This window comes from Falco punctatus (genome assembly GCF_963210335.1).
Source record: "Falco punctatus genome assembly, chromosome: 6".
Classification (NCBI taxonomy): Eukaryota; Metazoa; Chordata; class Aves; order Falconiformes; family Falconidae; genus Falco; species Falco punctatus.
The window spans coordinates 22781100-22799305 of NC_137585.1; the positions used below are offsets into that span (position 1 = coordinate 22781100).

At 41.8% G+C, this 18206-nt stretch overlaps 1 protein-coding gene across 10 annotated transcripts in view; it reads right to left on the reverse strand.

Moving 5' to 3' along the window:
* Positions 1-18206, reverse strand: part of CALD1 (caldesmon 1) — a 246248-nt gene that overhangs the window by 183023 nt on the left and 45019 nt on the right. For 3 of the 10 annotated variants that reach the window (XM_080391497.1, XM_080391499.1, XM_080391503.1), the window contains one exon: positions 15372-15763. The exons of the other annotated variants lie outside the window; for them this stretch is intronic. The gene's annotated coding sequence lies outside the window, so the exon portion shown is untranslated. Of the gene's footprint in view, positions 1-15371; positions 15764-18206 lie in introns of those variants that run through there. 10 annotated transcript variants of the gene reach the window in all.

The following is an 18206-nucleotide window of genomic DNA, read 5'->3' on the forward strand; positions in this document are numbered from 1 at the left end:
CTCCCTTCTTTAAAGCCCTGCCAGCACTTAGATAAGATGACCGAGAAATAAATTTAAATCTTCTGTAATTCTTTCACTATTTTAACCCAAAACCATTCCATTTTCTGCTAATTAAGTGGGTCAAAGGTACCATCCAAATTCACTTCAGAGTTACACTTCCCTACCCTCAACAGTAAGCTGTTGTAACCTATATGCATTCTAAGGTGCCTGCATATAATTTTCCTATAGTACCTGCAAAGTTAATTCCATCTTCCTAAAAAATAAATACATAAATAATTAAATGAGAGAGAGATGAGTAAACACTTTCCCATCAATAGATACAACACCCAGTGTCAGACTACAACCCTTACATTAAAATCTCTCATTGGGGAAAAAGAGCAAGCCTTCATGTTACTAATTTGCAGGCTAGATATACCGAAACAGAGATTAGGCAGTTTGTTGCTACAGACATCACTCTTCTGACTCTATACACGCAAAGAGTTATAATCATGCAATAGTGTGACTACACGTATTGAGCTTAATTCAATGGGGATCTGCTATTATGGGGATTCCTGCTATTAGAATGAATTCTTCCATGTTGCTTTCAGACAGGAGGACCCAAAGGGCAATAAACTATCTGTTCTAAAGTCACAGAACTAGTAACTCCCTGTTTCCTACCCAGAAAGCCTATTTTTTCCATTCATACCCTTGCATAAAAGCAAGCTTTTTGATGAGCAAACTTCATAAAGCCACATCAGTGCAGAGAAAGAGAGTATATTAATTTGATTCAGGCAGAGGTCTTGGAAGCTAGACATTACCCCATTTGCCCATTTTATTAATTCTTTTTTTCTTCTTTTTTAAGGCAAAAGATACCAATTAGAAGCTTCGATACTTCAACGCCAAGCTACTACCCATCAATATAAATGCTACTGAAACCCATGCTTTCATGCATCCAGAGCAGTTAGATTTGTGTAAAATCAAAAGCAAACCAGTTGCCCAATAGATGTAAATCAGAAAAGACCTACTGATGCCAGTGGAGTTACAATGATTTATACAACCTGGGAGTTCAGCTTAGAGAAGCTTTCTGCATTTGGCGCCCTCAGAGCACACACTATTCTCTCCCTTCCCCTCCTCAGATTCCCATCAAATGCAGCTCTGTAACAGAAGTGTTCTTTTCCTAACTTGGCTTCAAGTCATGGCTGCAGCTCTCAATAGTATATAACCTGTCAAGATAAAATATGTTTGGGGACATACAATCTCTACTAAGCATTTTATTGACTTAACTCTACCATTTCTGAAAGGCAGCCAAAATTCCTTGAGGTTTTCAAAAGACTTTGTTTTCTAAATATTATCCATGGACAGTTATAAGAACATGAAAATCCTCAGTTGTTTGTGTAGTTTGACTTATGTGCCATGCATTGCCCATCATGATACATTAATTTTCTTTTGCAAGCAAACAAAACAGATCTCAGCTACAAGTTGCTTGGCGTTAGGGGCCATATACAATGCAGAGTACCATGGGAAACATTTGAAGCAGGAACTATGCCACATAATGTCTGCAGGTCATTCAAAAACTACAATTTTTCTTCAAAAAAAAAAAAAAAGGCAACGCAAAGCAAAAAAAATCCCAAAACAATACCAAAAAAACCCCACACACCCATGAAGTGTAAGCCTCCACTGCAGCTCTTTTTTCCAGATGCTGCATGAGAGGCAGAAGGGTCAAGATCAAGATACAGAGCTGCTACTAATGCCACAAAACACTCCTAGTAACATCTCACCGGAGGAAAACGACTCTTGGAAAGACCAGAATCTGTGAGTACAAGACTGAGGTGGCCTCCCAGCAAGGTCCCATGTGTACTCTCTCTCTGCTAACTCCCCACACAGAGTAGCCCAAAGAGGGATGAGCCAAACATGCCTCAACTTTAACGGACTAGAGGCCAAGTTCATATTGGTCCTAGAGCCAAGACTGGAGCAAAGACAGAGAGGTAGCAACTTATGCACCCCTGAATGGGAGACAGAGGGCCCCCTAAGGACTGTTATTGCTTATGTTACTGCCACAAAAACCTCCTCAGGGGACAGAATTACTGTAGGGGTAGGAAGTGAACTGGCTGCAACTCCTTGCACCCAGGCCTCAGAATGGACCACACACCAGGAGTGATGCTTCCCCCTCCACAGGAGTACAAACATTAAGCTGCTTCTTGCAGTGCTCTGAAATGCATAGGAAGTGCCTCTGAGCCCTCTTTCCCTATAGCTGTCACACCACAGCTGGACCTGGCTGTAGTACCAAGATCCTTGACTGGTTTAAATCTGATACTGTTTTTCTAGGGTGGTGGTGATATTTTAGTTGATTGATGGAGTAACTTACTTATTTTATTAGTAGTCTTGTCCTGTAACCTACACTGGCTACTCAAGGTAGTAATTTCTACATATTAAACCTCCCAGAGTGCAACTCTAAAAAAAAAACCCAAAAAAACAAACAACCGTAGTGGTCTAAGTTGAGACTGAAATTGTAAACCTAATAATTTGCTCCAATTGTTTGGATTGGTGGCCCAAAATCAGTTGGTCCACCTTACTTCACCAACAGGCATTCCTTGCAAAGGGGAATTTAAAACTGCTGAAAACAAGCAATTAGAAACCTGCAAGATCAAAGAGCAGGAACAGAAAAAGCTTAGCAGTTGATGATAGCCTTATCTAGCCCCTGAGTCTTGTGGGCATCACTTTAGTTAACAGTATCACAACCTACTTATCACTTCCAGGGCATCTTTCATTAAAGGACCTCTAAACAGTTTGTAGACACTAATTAAGACTCAAGTCGAAACATTCCTGTGAAAAACAGGATTTCTAGCTGCTGAATTTTCCAAAAGATCAGGAAATAAGTATACCTTTGTAGCAGAGGAATAAGGTACTACCCACAATAGGAAACACCAAAGTTTGTTGGGGAGAATCTGGAGAATAACTAAAAGAGCTACACCCATGCAAGCTGTGCTTTGTGCCAGCTGCCTGACCAGCAAACGAGCTTCCCGAGTCTTTCATGGGCTTATTGTTATCACCATAACAATCACTGACCAACACTGAAGTGCTTTGCTGCAGCCAGCCCTTTACCCCGTGCTACTACAGAAACCTGAAACAGCATTTTATAGCTGAGTAAACAAGGCCTGTAAGTCTGCCTAAGCAAAACCAAGGCAGCACTAGAAATGGAGTGCAACAGAGTCCCATCTCCTGCCCTAGCACACCACCACCTTGAAAGAGATCGGTGACAGCTTTCAGATGCCTGAGGCGTTTTTCAAGATTTTTATCAAGTGTTCAATTTTGAAGCAGTCCACTTAGCTACAATTTTACCAGAGCTTTTGAAATTAAAAAAAAAAAAAAAAAAAAAAAAGCTACTCTCACACCAAGATGCTTTAAACAGAAGAAAATTGTGGGAAGAAATGTCAAAGGTCAGAACTGCAACTCAGTTTAATTCACTTTAATGTACACACAGAAGAATGCAAGGCAATAATTTTTATCCTCCATTCTGTCTGCATAGCACAGCTGAAGCCATCACCTCTGTCTTCTGACACTAGTCAGCCATAAGAAACAGGTATCTTAATGTTAAACCTGGCCAGCTGTAACACATTTGCTAAAGTAATTACATTTATTTTTACAGATTACATGTGCTTAGGTTTCACTGACTGATGCACTAGAAAATCAGAGGTTTCAATTTTGCAGATAAAGTTCAGCACTGTTATAATCAAAGACAGCATCCCGTGCTTAAAGCTGCTAACCATAAGCACATTTTAAAAAATGAAATAGCATGTACTACAGGATCTATATTTCTTATCTGCTAGCTCAAAGTACTTTATATTCCTTTCTCTTTTCTCATCACATTAACAAGGCTATGATAATTACACAGCAATTACCTAACCGTCTAAATCTTTGGTCTCCTTTAAATTAAGGTTTTTTCAATCCACATAATTTTATGCACAAGCGATGACATTATTCTGAGTCAATACCTGAGGTTCCTAACAAAATCTGGTACTTCTGGCAATAAAGCAGTGACTGAACTCTTGATGGCAAAGCAGCATTCAAATCAAAATTGCAGGTTCTGTTCCTCTCAGTCACCAGTGGTGAGCACAGCTGCAAACTAGGAACTGTAAAGCCACTGACCACATTCAGATGGGTAGAAGTCAAAGGCAGCATGCATTTCCTTGAGTGGTCAACATCAGATATTAGTAGAAAAAACGCTGAAACAGAATTGAACAGCCATTGACAAAAAACCCTGCAACCACCAAGGAACCACTCTTTTAAGAGAGTAGGCCCCAATCCAAACTATAACAATTAAAAGTTCCTAAAGCATTGTGTTGGGATAATTCAGATTCTGTTGTGCACATGTCATGGGACACCCCAAAACTGGAATGATTGCTTACCAACGCTGTTGGAAATACCATGCCTCAGAGCATAAACAGGAAAGTACCTACCACTTCAGATATGTAACAACTCTGATAAGGTATTTCACAGTCTGGATGGATCATCTCTGAATAATATGCTGGGGATTTTCAGAAGCATTTTTCTCTAGTAAACTCTTTCTTTAGTACTCTAGTGAACACGATAGCTTGTTTTAATCTCAAGGGAGAGGGGAACCAATTGCTCTTTTTGCATCACTTCAAGATGTATTCTGTAGTATGACAAGTGGTTAGAAATGAGATAAGCTTCAGATGCAAACCTGGCCTGAGATTGCTCAGGTTTCAAATGCAATAAGCAATAAAACACTGCAGTACAATTGCCCAAAAGCGACTTCAATTGCACAGAAGCTTTTTATTGCTGTATAAAGAGAAAATTGCTGATAAACCAGAATTAACATCTGATCAATAAAGCTCAAGTGAAGCAAAACACATACAAAATAAAGCAATCTGGGATAGTGTTGTGACTCAGTTTCATACAAACCAGCATGTTTGAGGCTTGATGCCCTCTTGGTACTGCTGGCACACCCAAAAGTTTTGACCTGACACCCTTGCCTTGTTAGGAAGAAATGTGCTGACAGTACAGCTGGCTCCCCACAGTTTCTAGGGATCACTGAATTGAAAAGGTGAACGTTGGGCAGTGATTTGACTGAAGTCAATAGATTTAATACAACTCTAATTCAAGACCTGATCCTTTAGAGTTACAGCATACCATTTTACTTCTATTCAGTCTCCTCCATCCCTACCCATTCCTTGCAAAAAAAAGAAAGAAACAAACTAAAGAAAAACCCTGATATCACTTAAGAAGCTTAATTCAAAGCTCCATATTTGCATTGGGAACTTGCACTTAACATTGGGCATCCCAGTCTGATTTTTTGCATAATGCGTATTGTAGGTCACGTTAGAACAGCATGCAATGGACTGGAACAAGATTCAGCTGATGCTATCCATATAAACATTGTAAACCACTAATTGCATTTCTTTTTAATGAAGTAAAAAAATGTATAAACAATTTCCATTTGCAAAAACCAGTGATTTCAGCTGGGTGGAATTCTGCAACTGCCTCTCTTCATCAAGCAGCCAAGTTGGGTAGCCGCTACCGTCTTTATGAATACTGAATAGGGGCATTATGACCTTACAGAAAATGCATACGGGTAAGGAGGACAGGTCTTCTTTTATGCACACAACTAGAACACCAACACAAGCAGAGTGTGTTTGTTTTCTGCCACTCATGTAAATCTCAAAATGTAATTTATGTTGATGATAAATGAGACATTCCATCTCTCATCAAAATGGCCCTTCAGTTGAAACCAGTTGCACCTGTATAAATTGAAAGTCACATGTGGTACAAAACACTTTTCTTTCTGGTATTTCAGAGATACTTTTATGCTGCTTGTGAAGCAGGCAGCACAAACATTGCATGAGGAACGCAGCTATTTCATGTAGCCTCCTGTCCTCCGTCTTAGATACATTTCAGCATAAAATCACAATTGTTAATTTCTGCCAGACTCATTTCTACTAAAACAACACTTCTAGGCATGGCAAAAATGGATGAAACACCATCTATCTGAGCTTCTGCAATCCACAGTTTTCATTGCTACACTGAAGTCCAGTTCTAGCGCCAGAGAATTTTGTGCCACCTATGCTTTCCAAAACCATCATGACAGATGCACTGCCTACAGATTTTATTGCCCATTTACTGAGAATATCTCCAGGAAATTATGAAAAAAAGAAAATATTTTAAAGCAGTCCAATACAATAAGCATGTACTAATACGACTCCATTGTTACAGACCATCTTAGTACTGTTGGCAGCAGCAAGTGTCCAACAGCAGAAATCTGGTTCAGCATCTCTTACCCTGTACTTTTATTGATCAAAAATAAAATTGATCAAGGAGGACCTGGCTACTTTGGACAGAATACCATAATACTCCATTATAATTTTATACTTAACTAAATAGCAAAGGAGAAATTCAGCATATATTAAAAAGCAGTCCTGGGTTAACGATTGGACTTGATGATCTTAAAGGTCTTTTCCAACCTAAATGATTTTATATTTCTATGATGTCATGACATCCAAGTCACTAGGCAACATCTATTTATGTCCTCTTCACATAGAAGAATGCTCAGCAGATAACCCCATACCAGTATTTTGGGTTTTTTTTTTTTTCTTCTTCTAAATGTGTTTAAATTGCTCTAAAATTTTAATCATTCTTCACAGGCAAAAATTCCCCTGCCTACTTGTCTCATCCTTTGTGGTCAATACAGTAGTACCAAGAGCTATGTGAAAAAAAAGCAAATAGTAGACCTATGAATATTATGCCCTGGGATAACAGTATAGTTTAGAGGTGTGCATATTGCTGTAGGAGACAGGAGTCCTGGTCTCTGTCCCTACCTCTTTTTCACTGACTTTTCATACAACCTTGGCCATTTTTCCCCTTTTTGAAGACACTTACAATATGTACAATGTTATTTAGCATATACAGGCCAGGTTGAATTTGGCAAGCTATGTTCAGCTAAAGACAGTATTAAAAACATAGAATGGTTTGGCTTGGAAGGGACCTTAAAGATCATTTAGTTCTGTTATTCCTGCCATGAGCAGGAACACATTCCACCAGACCAGGTTGCTCAGAGCCCCATCCAGCCTGGCCTTGAACACTTCCAGGGATGGGGCATCCACAGCTTCTCTGGGCAACCTGTTCCTGTGCCTCACCACCCTCACAGTAAAGAATTTCTTCCTAATATCTAATCTATATCTACCCTCTTAGTTTAAAACCAGTAGCCCTTGTCTTATCGCTACAGACCCTACTAAAAATCTGTCCCCTTTCTTATAACCCCTCTTTATATACTGGAAGGCTGCTCTAAGGTCTCCCCAGAGCCTCCTCTTCTCCAGGCTGAAAAAACCCAACTCTGAGCTCAGTCTGTGTTCATAGGAAAGCTGCAAATAGGATGCAGGGGTTTTATAGGACAGAAGCACACTGGAGACAAGCAGGAGAAAACTTTTCTGTGCTGTATTCAAACAAGAGCTCTCCCACTGGAAGTCATCTCTCTCAGCAGAACTTGATTCACTAAGGAGGAAGATCCAGAGAGGACTAAAACTTTCATCACAAATCCTCTGGTCAACAGGGCCTCTACATCATGCTCACCACTGTGAATCTGGCAAAGCACTGTAGCTAGAAGTAGTTATTTCTGTCTGATGGCAGGACAGCATCCCACGTGAAACAAGTTGGTGATTTCAGACCATGTCTGTAAGAACAGGTTTTTGCACCACCACTAGGAATAATCAGCAATTGTATGAACCACAGGGGCACTAGCTTCTGCTGCACTTTTTCTGGGGACAACATAATTGGCTTTGGCTCAGATGGTGAACAGTGAGAAGAAACTTGTAAGCCCACTCCATAAGAGCTCCCTTTAGAACAAGTGGATAGGGCCATTTAAAACATTCCCCATACTTTACTGCCTTCCCCCTCCCCTCAATTTTGGCCTACAGATCAACCTTAATTACCATCATTCTGCTTTCCTTCAAGACCTCAAGTAAAGTAAAAATGAAAGTTAACACTACATAACCCCGTAGTCTTAAAATGTTTGCCTTCCATCGCTGGGAGTGCACAGCATCACACTGCAAACCACATTACAATGAACCTTTACACCACACACCCATAAACATCACCATTTCAAAGACTGAGCAAAGCAAAAAGCATCGGAAACCAGTGTTTACACCAGTGGGAAATCCTGCTAAAATCAAGGGAGCTGTGTTAAACTGTAGGCCCAAAACGTATGTCAAAGCTTACACTGAAGAGGTTGCAGGCTCTGGTTCCAGATGTGCCTGTATCTCAGGTGCTGCTGTACGGGAGAGCAGCAAGCAGGACCACCGAAACACAAGCAGCAAGAAACCAAGATGACAAAACCTCTCTCCCTGACCTTTCTTCACTCTTAATCGATACTTGTCATGTCTTCGACTGTATTTGCTCATACCCAGAACAACTGCAAAGCCCATCTCACGGCTGCAAACTATTGCTGTAGCATGCAAGTACCCTGCTTTAAATAACACTGCTGGACTTCAAGAAGTTTTAAAGCTCCTTTCCCTTTTTGAGACCAAAGCTACACTTTCAATAGAGTACAGCCACTTTCCCACAATTTTGTGAGATTTAGTTAGGCTGAAGGCTGGGCTTGAAGGAAGATCTAATATTGCACAATTCTAAAGAGAGGTTTGAGTCAAGAAATATACGGCTCTTACTTCACTGCTTCCTCTGATAGTTTTGAGGCAGAGTCACCACACATGTGGTTGCTTTTGTCTGAGCTGGCTTCACAATAGTCAACACAACTTCTCTTTTAACTTGATATGGTTAATCAGCAAAAAAACCTGAAGCTCCCTGTAGAACAGTCTTATTCTGCCATATTTCCTAACCACTTTACCAAGGAAAAATCAGAAATCCAATGAGAAAGAAACTCAGCCCAGCACTCAGAAAAATTAGATACTTCTTTGGCCCTCCCTGGCACATTACTCCTACAGTTCGTTTTGGATTTACACAGGTGCTATTCAAACCAGAATTTGGCCCCTTTCTCCCAGGTGGCCCGACACATTTACTGCAATGTGCAGATATGCTCATATATTTTATATGTATGTAAAGCACATTCCCCAAACTAAAATCCTCTCCCAAAGAGTCTCCTTAGGTCTCTGTCTAATTTTGGCCTCATTTACTCCCTTGCAAACGAAAAGCAGTTCCATTGAAGTCAGTGAGGTAACACTCGTATTAAACTTGCGTGAGATCATGTCAGAGCCATGGTCCATAATAAAACCAGCTGCTGTTAACTTCTACAAGTTTCCATTCATTAGAGTTTTTTTGCTTGAATTCACATGAGCAATATCCATGGGCCAAGAAACACATTTTAGAATGATAGCTATTTCCCCTTGCTAAAAACTAGAAAGTGCAGCAAACTATCCCAATCCTCACTGAAAAATTACAGCTTATTGTATTTTGTTAATAAACAGAGGTGTTTATGGACAAAACACGTGTGAAAATACTTTAGGGAATCATCCTGCACTGCCTAGAGGAAAGGGACAAGATGACCTAATATGTCTTTCCCAGGTTTTCGTTTTTAGTTTTGTATTTGCTGTTGTGGGGTTTTGTAGGGTTTTTTTTTTTTTTCCTTTATGCCTATAGCTCCTGGTATTTAATTCTAAATCAGGGAAAAACCTTCAATCTAAATATTTAAATTCAGCCTCAGTGACCTGTAAGCACTGAACCAAGATTGATGAGAACAGTTCTATGCCTACTAATGCCAACACAGCCTTTCCATCAGTGACTTTCCATTGCCTTGAAGGGTCACAGGAGAGACAGAAATAACGTACTCAGATTATAATGTTTTTTCCAGTTCATCACACCAGTCTCCAGGCTTTCAGAACTGTATAACTGTATTTTGTCATATAAGTCAGATTCATAGCCTGTCACTACTTCAACCTGTTCATTTATAACAAAACATATTTCCTATACAGAGTAAATTCCTTTCATTTTTTACTAAGATGAACTGATTTTTATCAGATACTCTAATTCAGAAAGCGAACACACCATTACTCCCTGCCCTCTTGTTAAGCTTGCTATATATTGACTCCAAGAAAGGAGCTCACCTCTATTACAGAAGGTAGTGAACAGGAAAAAAATAATATTGCCTACTTTCAAAATCAATTGGGTTTTTAGAGCAGATGGCCCAAGAATGATAAACTAACTTTTTGGTTTGATAAGTGAAGCAATAAACATCTTTACTGACCACGGAAGTTCTTTATTAGACAGTGGACTGAAGCCTGAAGGCAGTTCACAGGGAAGGGTGGTGTTCGAAAGAACATTAAGGCAAATCAAAAAACTTATCTTGAAAAATTACTTGGGCAGCCTCTGCTGAAGGACCCCAACAAACAAAGGGAAGGGCAACTCCCAGCTGCGGCCAGCGTGGAGTGGCAGAGCTGAACATGAACTTCTGCAAAGCTTCTCTACCAGTAGCCAGAACAAGATTGCTCAAGCACCAAGCTTGGCCACAAAACACTTGGAAAAAGGAAAGATGGGGGTGGGGCAGGGAATTACTCTAGTGCATGCATCATTTACGCTTTCCTCATTTAAGAGGAAAAACAAAGCAGTCTCGCATCTTGCATTTAGGCTCAAGAAGACTAAAGATGGTAAAAATAGAAGAAATAAAAAAGGTTTTTTAACCATGCAATAATATTTATTACATTCAACGTGCTGCTTATTGAAGGGCTTTTTCCAGAGGCTCCAGATGCCATTTAAGAAGCCGATATTATAATGCAAGGTTTCTCACAATCAAAATCCTGAATGAAGAAATACGAAGGAGATTAGATATCCAGTTATTTTGGTCTCCAAATTGGCTATCCCTGATCCTTCTAAGAGCTGGAAAACAGAAGCATTTGTATGTGTTACTATTGCATTACCCAGCTGTCACAACCTGACAGTGCTGCTTTTGGCCACATTAGGGTTCCTCAGTGGGCAGGTCTTAGTGTGACTTCATGATAATGGTCAAATGGCATCTCCACAGAAGTACTGCTATCCAGAGATTAAAAGCAGCAACATCTTAAAGCAGGCCTAATTTACATTATCCCACTCTTTGACTTAAAAGATCTTGACCTTTCAGGTGCAGTTAAGGTACCCAGTTTCACCTTTAGCAAAATAATTAAAAACCCAAAGCCACACTTCTTCTCATTGAAGAAAGGTATCAGACATGAAGGAGTACCAAACAGAAAGGTCAGTTTTCATCAACACTAGAAAAGAGAAGCAGTGCCATGTGTCAAAGAGCAATTTTCTGGTTTCAACCCACTTGAAGGCTGCCAGTCAATAGCTAGCCTAAACTGCCAGGTAAATCTACTATCACCCCATGACAGGTCACCTGCAAGAAATTCTGCTTTCCTGACATGGACAAAAATTCGTATTACCAGTTATACTTGTTGAAAATTGCAGAGACACCCAGATGTGACTGAAAATAGAAGCTGAACCACAACTCTGTCAGAGCTGTGGTCTTTCCTGGGAGGCATAACATTTTGGAGGAGCAGAAGACTGGCTTCAAATCCAGCCAACCAGTCAGTCCTGCAGCTGACTACAACATCCATTTTAATTTCATCAGCTTAAGTGGCCTCAAAATATAAGTAACTGGATGGTGTGCAATGAGGCATCTAGTCTGGGAGATCAGACTGATCCACCAGCCCTCCTGGCCACAGAGATGTACGCTTTCATCAAAATTACATAGGGGTAGAATCCCAGACACAACCTCTAAATCTACCAATATGACACAAACATTCTATTTCTAAGGTACTCGATGTAACCAAACAAACAGTAAAAACTCCAGAAAATCTCCAGCAAGCAGAGAACCTTACGTAGCTCCATTGCTGCTGTCACTTAACCGTCCTTCTCCTTATGAAATAAAATGCAACTAGATCAACTGCTTTGTCCCCCTAATTTTGATGGTAGAGAGAGTACTAATCCCTAAAGAAAATAAACTGAAAAGCAAGAATGTAAACACAACTGTGCTCCAATGACTTTGTGTCTTAATGTCATCTGTGTAGGGTTTCACTGCAGAAATTGATGTGGTGGAAGGAAAATCCCTGAAGGGTGTGTGGAGCACTGGAGACCCCTTCTGCAGCTCCCATCCAAACCACATTGTTCCCTTCATCTCCCAAAACTCATGCCTATTCATATACACACACATTTCCTATTTGCTTCACTCCTGTGGTCCCATCACTCTCTGAAATACTGGCATTTAATCATTGCGTTTGTTAGAGTTAATGCTTTATACCGGGTGAGAATAAGATTATCTGCTAATCCCAGCATTTAGTCACATAAATCCACAATAGATGCACTGAAAGACAGAGGAGCTACATTTATATATACTAGTAGAGGAAATGTCTTTTTCTTGTTTGGGTTGTATAGGGGGAAGGAGAGGAAATAAGCTGGTGTGTCTGGTTTTATGGGGGAGGGTTAAGTGGCAAACCAAACTGACTGCAGTCTACAGGGATATAAATAAAGGAACAAGGGAAAAATAGTTACAGAGCATTTAGAGAAAACGGCAAACAAACTGCAAGAAACAGTTGCTGCTTTTCCTTTTTATTGTCGTAAGTCATTGCTCCTTGAGTGCATACTGTGTCCAGAGAACAAGCCATTTACTATTGTGGTCGGAGTGAATGAAGCTCAGACCTTTCCCATATATGGCCGGGCCTTTTAATCACCAGGGAGCAAACGAGCAGTGGAATTTTACTGGCTTTCTGGGTTTGCAGTGCCCTCTCTTGTATGAAATATCATTTCCCAGTGAATGCTCATTACTGGGATTTTGACCCAATTTCCTGCTGCTGTTGTCCTTTAGGGGATGTGTAGAAAGCCAAATAAAAAGGGCCAGCTTCTGATAGCAAGCAGCCCACTGTGAATTCTGAATAACTCAAGGAAATCAAACAGATTTGCACCAAGATAACTGAGATTAGACTCAATTTTTTTTTTAAACTAACAAGACAGTTTACATCACTGCACAGCTGCTAAAAGCAAGATCAGATTCAGGCCAGCTGATGCCCAGGTTAACACTTCTCCCTCATTTTCACCAATGCAGCAGCAAACAGACAACTGATGTTTTAAATACCGGGACAGTGGTAGGGAAATTCTCAGCTGGCTTGCTTTTGTCAGTGTAATATACATTAGCCACAGAAATGCTTGGCTCAGTATCATCTGGATTGCCTAAACACTCTTATTCATATTTATAGCAATTAAAATGCTGCACTTCAGTCTTTATAATCCAAGTTTTGTTTGAAGTGGCAAAGCAACAGCTGTGGCTTATCAGACATCTGAATGAAACTCCTCATTTTCATAACCGGGGTGTGGCTCTGTGTACGGGGGTAGGCTGTTCCCAAAGCCACACAAAGCAGCAAACTCTCCTTTCTGAGGACCCTGGGGTGTAGCACTCAAAGCCTCCCATGAAGGATGCTGACAAGAGGCATCCTGCGGCACCAGCAGGGTAAGCTACGCAGGTAAGAGCTGACCAAACTCCCAGAGCTCAGAGCTAACCCCACCCGCTCCCATTCCCAAACATTCTAGCCAAGATCTAGGAATTTATTTTCCAAACCTAGGAACTTTAACTAGGCGAGAGCAAAGCCAAATTCTCCCCAGCTCAACAGCTTTTGAAATTGCTGAAAGTAGGTTATCACTAGGTCATTAGGAAGATGCAGACAGAATGTCCTTAGCCTTTGCTCCATCTGCAGCTGATCCCAGAAGACTGAGCAGGAATTGTCCTCCGTACAACAGCTTGTATTAGAAAGCAGTGACCTAGGCTATCAAACAAGCACTGCTAGCTCCTCTGGAACAATGAAGAATTAAAAAATTTTGCCTTTGCTTCTGGGATGAGAGCTATTTTACCAGGGTGAACACTGTGGCTCAAAACAAAAACAAACAAACAAACAAAAAAATAATGGGGAAGGGAGGAGGACCACTTCACCATTAGAGAGCTCACTGTCAAAGAAAAGAATGAAGTGGGAAAAGGGTAGTAGCGAGCCCTGTGGCAGTCAAAGCAAGGGGAACATCAAAGCCTTGCAAATAAGAAACAAACAAGGGCCTGATCACAGGCTCCTTCACTTGGGCAGAGCTCCCTTTGAAGATGACTGGAATCCAACCAGCACGAGTCTGCAGGACAGAACCTTTACTTCTGAAGGAGCACAGGAACCACTGCTCTGCTCCTGCACTCACTCTGCAAGGATTCGTCCAGCCCCACACAGCTTCCGCCTAGCCAGAGCCAGCCGCTTCGGAGGATGACATAAAACAAGCTGCCAACAAATCTCAGGACCTTTGTTTACAAAGCTGACATAGGTTCCGGCTCCCGTAGCAATCTGATGAATGCTCGTTCCCCCTCACCCCAAGTTATTTAATTTTGAGAAGTGCACACAGCCATTTCCATGCCCCTTAGATCTCCACACACTTAAAGGAACAGCGGGAAGGTCAGTGAAGGTGGAGAGAGGCGAGCATGCACCCACACGCACGTACATGCACACTGACGTGCAATGAAACTGTCTTCTTGCACTTAGCAATACCCCCCTTTTCATATTTGTTGCCAACAGAGTTACTCTTCTGAATAGGTCCAAAACCAAAGCATTTACAGCAAAACTTTATCTCCACAAATCTATTTATAACCCTTCTATGAGCTAAATTCCAAAGATTTTTTTTGCCATTTAAGGACATAAACCAGAAAATGTGCAAACGGGTGGGTTCCACTTTGCTTCACACCCTCCACAGCAAGTCTCAAGGGAAAATGCTTTTTATTTGTATTCTGTACACAAAAGGGTGTGGAAACATGTAATGTTGTTTCCATTGCCTGAAATCTTTCCCTAATATTTTCCCCACTGCAGCCTGGCCTGGCCCCAGGACTTACAATTTCAAATGTTCTCATCAACATGAAACTGGACAAGCAGATAAGGTTCAGCAGCTTGCATAGTAGTTTCTCTTCCAGATTATGACACTATGGCGAGTCTGTAAGCAAAAGCTGTCATCCAGCATTTTTGGTACATGCTTGACAACTTCACAGCAGGGCTCTGCCTCAGATGCAGCAGGAGCAGTTAAATCTGCAAGCACCCAAGAAATTCCCTCCAGACATGTCAGTGCAGTGTCACTGCTGAGCCTGGCCCACCTTCCACCTCATTCACGGGGCTTTAGCAGCTCTAAACCCAAGAGTCTAGAAGTTGCTTTTTAGTAGATTAGAATAGTGTGAAAAAACAAGCAAACAAAGAGACGTGTATGTTCTTGCTGGGAAATCAGTCAAAAACAAGGTTTTAGCCAGTGCTTAAACTTGGCATTTTGGTATTACAAATTCTTTATAAACACTAATGAATTAAGCCCCAGGAGCTCCATGGAGTAAATACAAAAAGGCACAGATTATCCTTTACTTGAAAATATAGAAACAGACACACAGCCATGAAGTGACTCACCAGGTATTTATGACAGGAAAAAATTCAAAGGAGAAATCACTCCAGTAGCTTAAGATACAACCGCCTTTTCCCTTTCTCTCTTCCCCCCGCCTCCTCAGTTTTTTCTCCTGCCGCAAGCCAGCAGGACCGTCCCCACAAGCACTTCTTCCTGACTTCAACCCAAAGTCGTATAAGCACTGATATAGGCAGAAATCTTCTTGTCAAGAGATGTCCTATGCTTCATGGACAGAGCGTTCCCCTCTCGAAGGGCAGGCGCAAGGGGCAGGGAGAGGAAAGACGCATCAGTTAGCGGTGGCAGTTCCTGACCACAGGTAGAGGAGGTGGGTGCCCCAGCTCAGAGCTGACCTGCCTCACCGCTGGGGAGCCCAGCACGACTGGCACTGCTGCAGTTGCTGCAAGACAAAGCAGTAGCCAAGAGTGAGTGCAAGTGAGAAAGTCCAGAAGGCTGCATTCCTTGCAGAGGCAGCTAGTGATGCTTGGGGAGAGGGACGCACTAGGGACCACCCTGCTAATGCCGGTATCTGCTTGGCTGCCAGCCCCACACCACGGAGCACGGTTCCAAAGGAAAAAAGCACATGAAAAGCAGCACTTTCTTACACTGGATGTAAACCATACAGCTAACATACCAGGGCTAGCAGCTAAGTAAGAGTGTTACATGCCCTAACCTTTTTGGTTAATCAAATCCATTTCAAGAAAAGTAGAAGCAAGCTCCCGCGGGGGTGGGAGGGATCCCAAATTACAATGTACTGAGCATCCTTCCCCGCTGGGCTAGCTGAACTGCACAAAAGTATCAGGAAACGCAAAAAGAAACTGTTACATAGTTCAACTGTCCTATGACCTCAGTGTTTCATCCAGAAAGGTCAGATCTAATCTGATCTTCAAATGCCTCTGAGTCAAATTTCAACCTTAGCCAAATCCTCCGCAAAACGTTTGGAGGCATACGACAGCCACAGCTTCCCAGAGAGCACCAGTGACCAAAGAGTAAGTGCCAACACATAGGTAGGTGTCTTGTTTCCAGTACAGTTGCCCCCAAAATCCATTCTCACCAGGTCATGGGGCTTTAAACCACCCAGGAACTGCAGACCAGCAAACCAGCCCCTGCACATGCACATTTCTGAAAGTGAGAGCTCTAGCAAGGAAGCAGCTTTCTTATTAACTGGCTGCCAGGGGGTAGTTACTAAGAAGAGACAATTTTTAAAGAATGAAAATTTGCTTTGAAGATAGACTCCCACTCTTCGCAGTCAAAGGCCTCTGTGCCTCAGGCTTTGTACACCTGGAGCCCAATCCTGCAAACTCCCCATAAAGCTCCTCTCAAAGGCAACGAAAGGTTCACTGGATTGCGCTTCCCATTCTGCCCTGTTACCTTTTTTGGTGCTTTCTCTGATAGCCGGGAGAGTCCAGACAAGCACTGCAGATGGGCAGCTAACACTGCTCTCTTAGCCCTCTCTTCCTTAGGCATATATGGATTCCTGTCCCTCTTTGTTCACACACGGCGATCAAATGTACCAAGATGTGCCTTTGGCAGGTTAACAACTCCACTGATCCTTAATACAAATTACAAACCACGACACTCAGGCAGCCAACAGAGTAGGTCTCATGTAAGCAGCTACTGAGAAACCAGAGTATTTTAAAGTGTCGCAGGGCATTCAAATCCTATTTGTTCCACAGGAAGGAAATGTTGCAGGCTCTCACTGTTCTGCAATGAAAAGATCACCTCCATAGGCAGGGCCACTCCGGCTGCATGCAGGGAAGGGTGAAATGCAGAGGATTTGTATCCAGGCTCTGGACAGACCCTTCCTGACATCTTTTTCTCTATATGACAGAAGCCACCTCCCAGCAGGCAGCCAACAGAAAAGCCCTGCCCTATCTTTCTAGCCTCTGCACCTGGAATAAGTAGCACTACACCCTAACCTTGCACTGATCTGGATCAATGCTGACCAGCATGCCTCCATGCCATGTGTGACCCCATAAATGAGGCTTTCAGGAATAAGAAATCTTCCTGTCTTAATGCACTTTGATTTTCCCTCTAATGCCAGCCAGAGGAACTTCCAGCCACCCTCTCCTTTCAAATCACCTAGCCTCCAGTGCCACTATTGCATTGCGTATCAGTGCTGGACAAGAAATAAAAGCACAAGGGAAGTTACCCCTTTCTCAGGCTGCTCCATGTCAGAATAATGCTGTGAGCATATGAAGTAGCAATTGTGGAAAATCCCTTATTCTCCTAATACATGCTTACATCACTCACTGTCAAAGCGTATTCAGAGTACACAGGACTCCCCTTGCATCAGATCCTGCATCCATTAATGATGGTATTGATTTCACCAAGACTAATCCTGTGAATGAAGGCTGTGCAATTGATCCTCTTGTCATTGCGTGCTGCAACAAAGAGGAGTTTTCAGGAAATACAAATTATTTCAATTTAGTCTCTTGTTCACAGGCATCTTATCTAATGTTTCTCCTCTGCCATCACGATTTACATATTACACTAATGTGTGTAGAGGTTTATTGACTAAGATACTTACCTATTAAAAAAGCCTCCCAAAGAAAGGCAGACCTATACTTCTTCAAATATATTGAGAAAAGTTCAGCCCCACTTTAAAGCAATTTAATTGAACAAGTGGACTGCTTACTTCCTTGAAGCATCACTTCATTCATAATTTATGTTAAAACAGTCCATTTCATAGGTTTTGGTGCATGTAGTTTTAGGATCCCATTCTCTCTCAATGGCAGGGAAAAAAGGTATGAAACTCGTCTGCAGATGCACGTGCTCACAGAGAACCTACGGCTACATTTAATGACAGAAAGAAAGAATGGAGGCAGGGTCCCAGGGTGCTT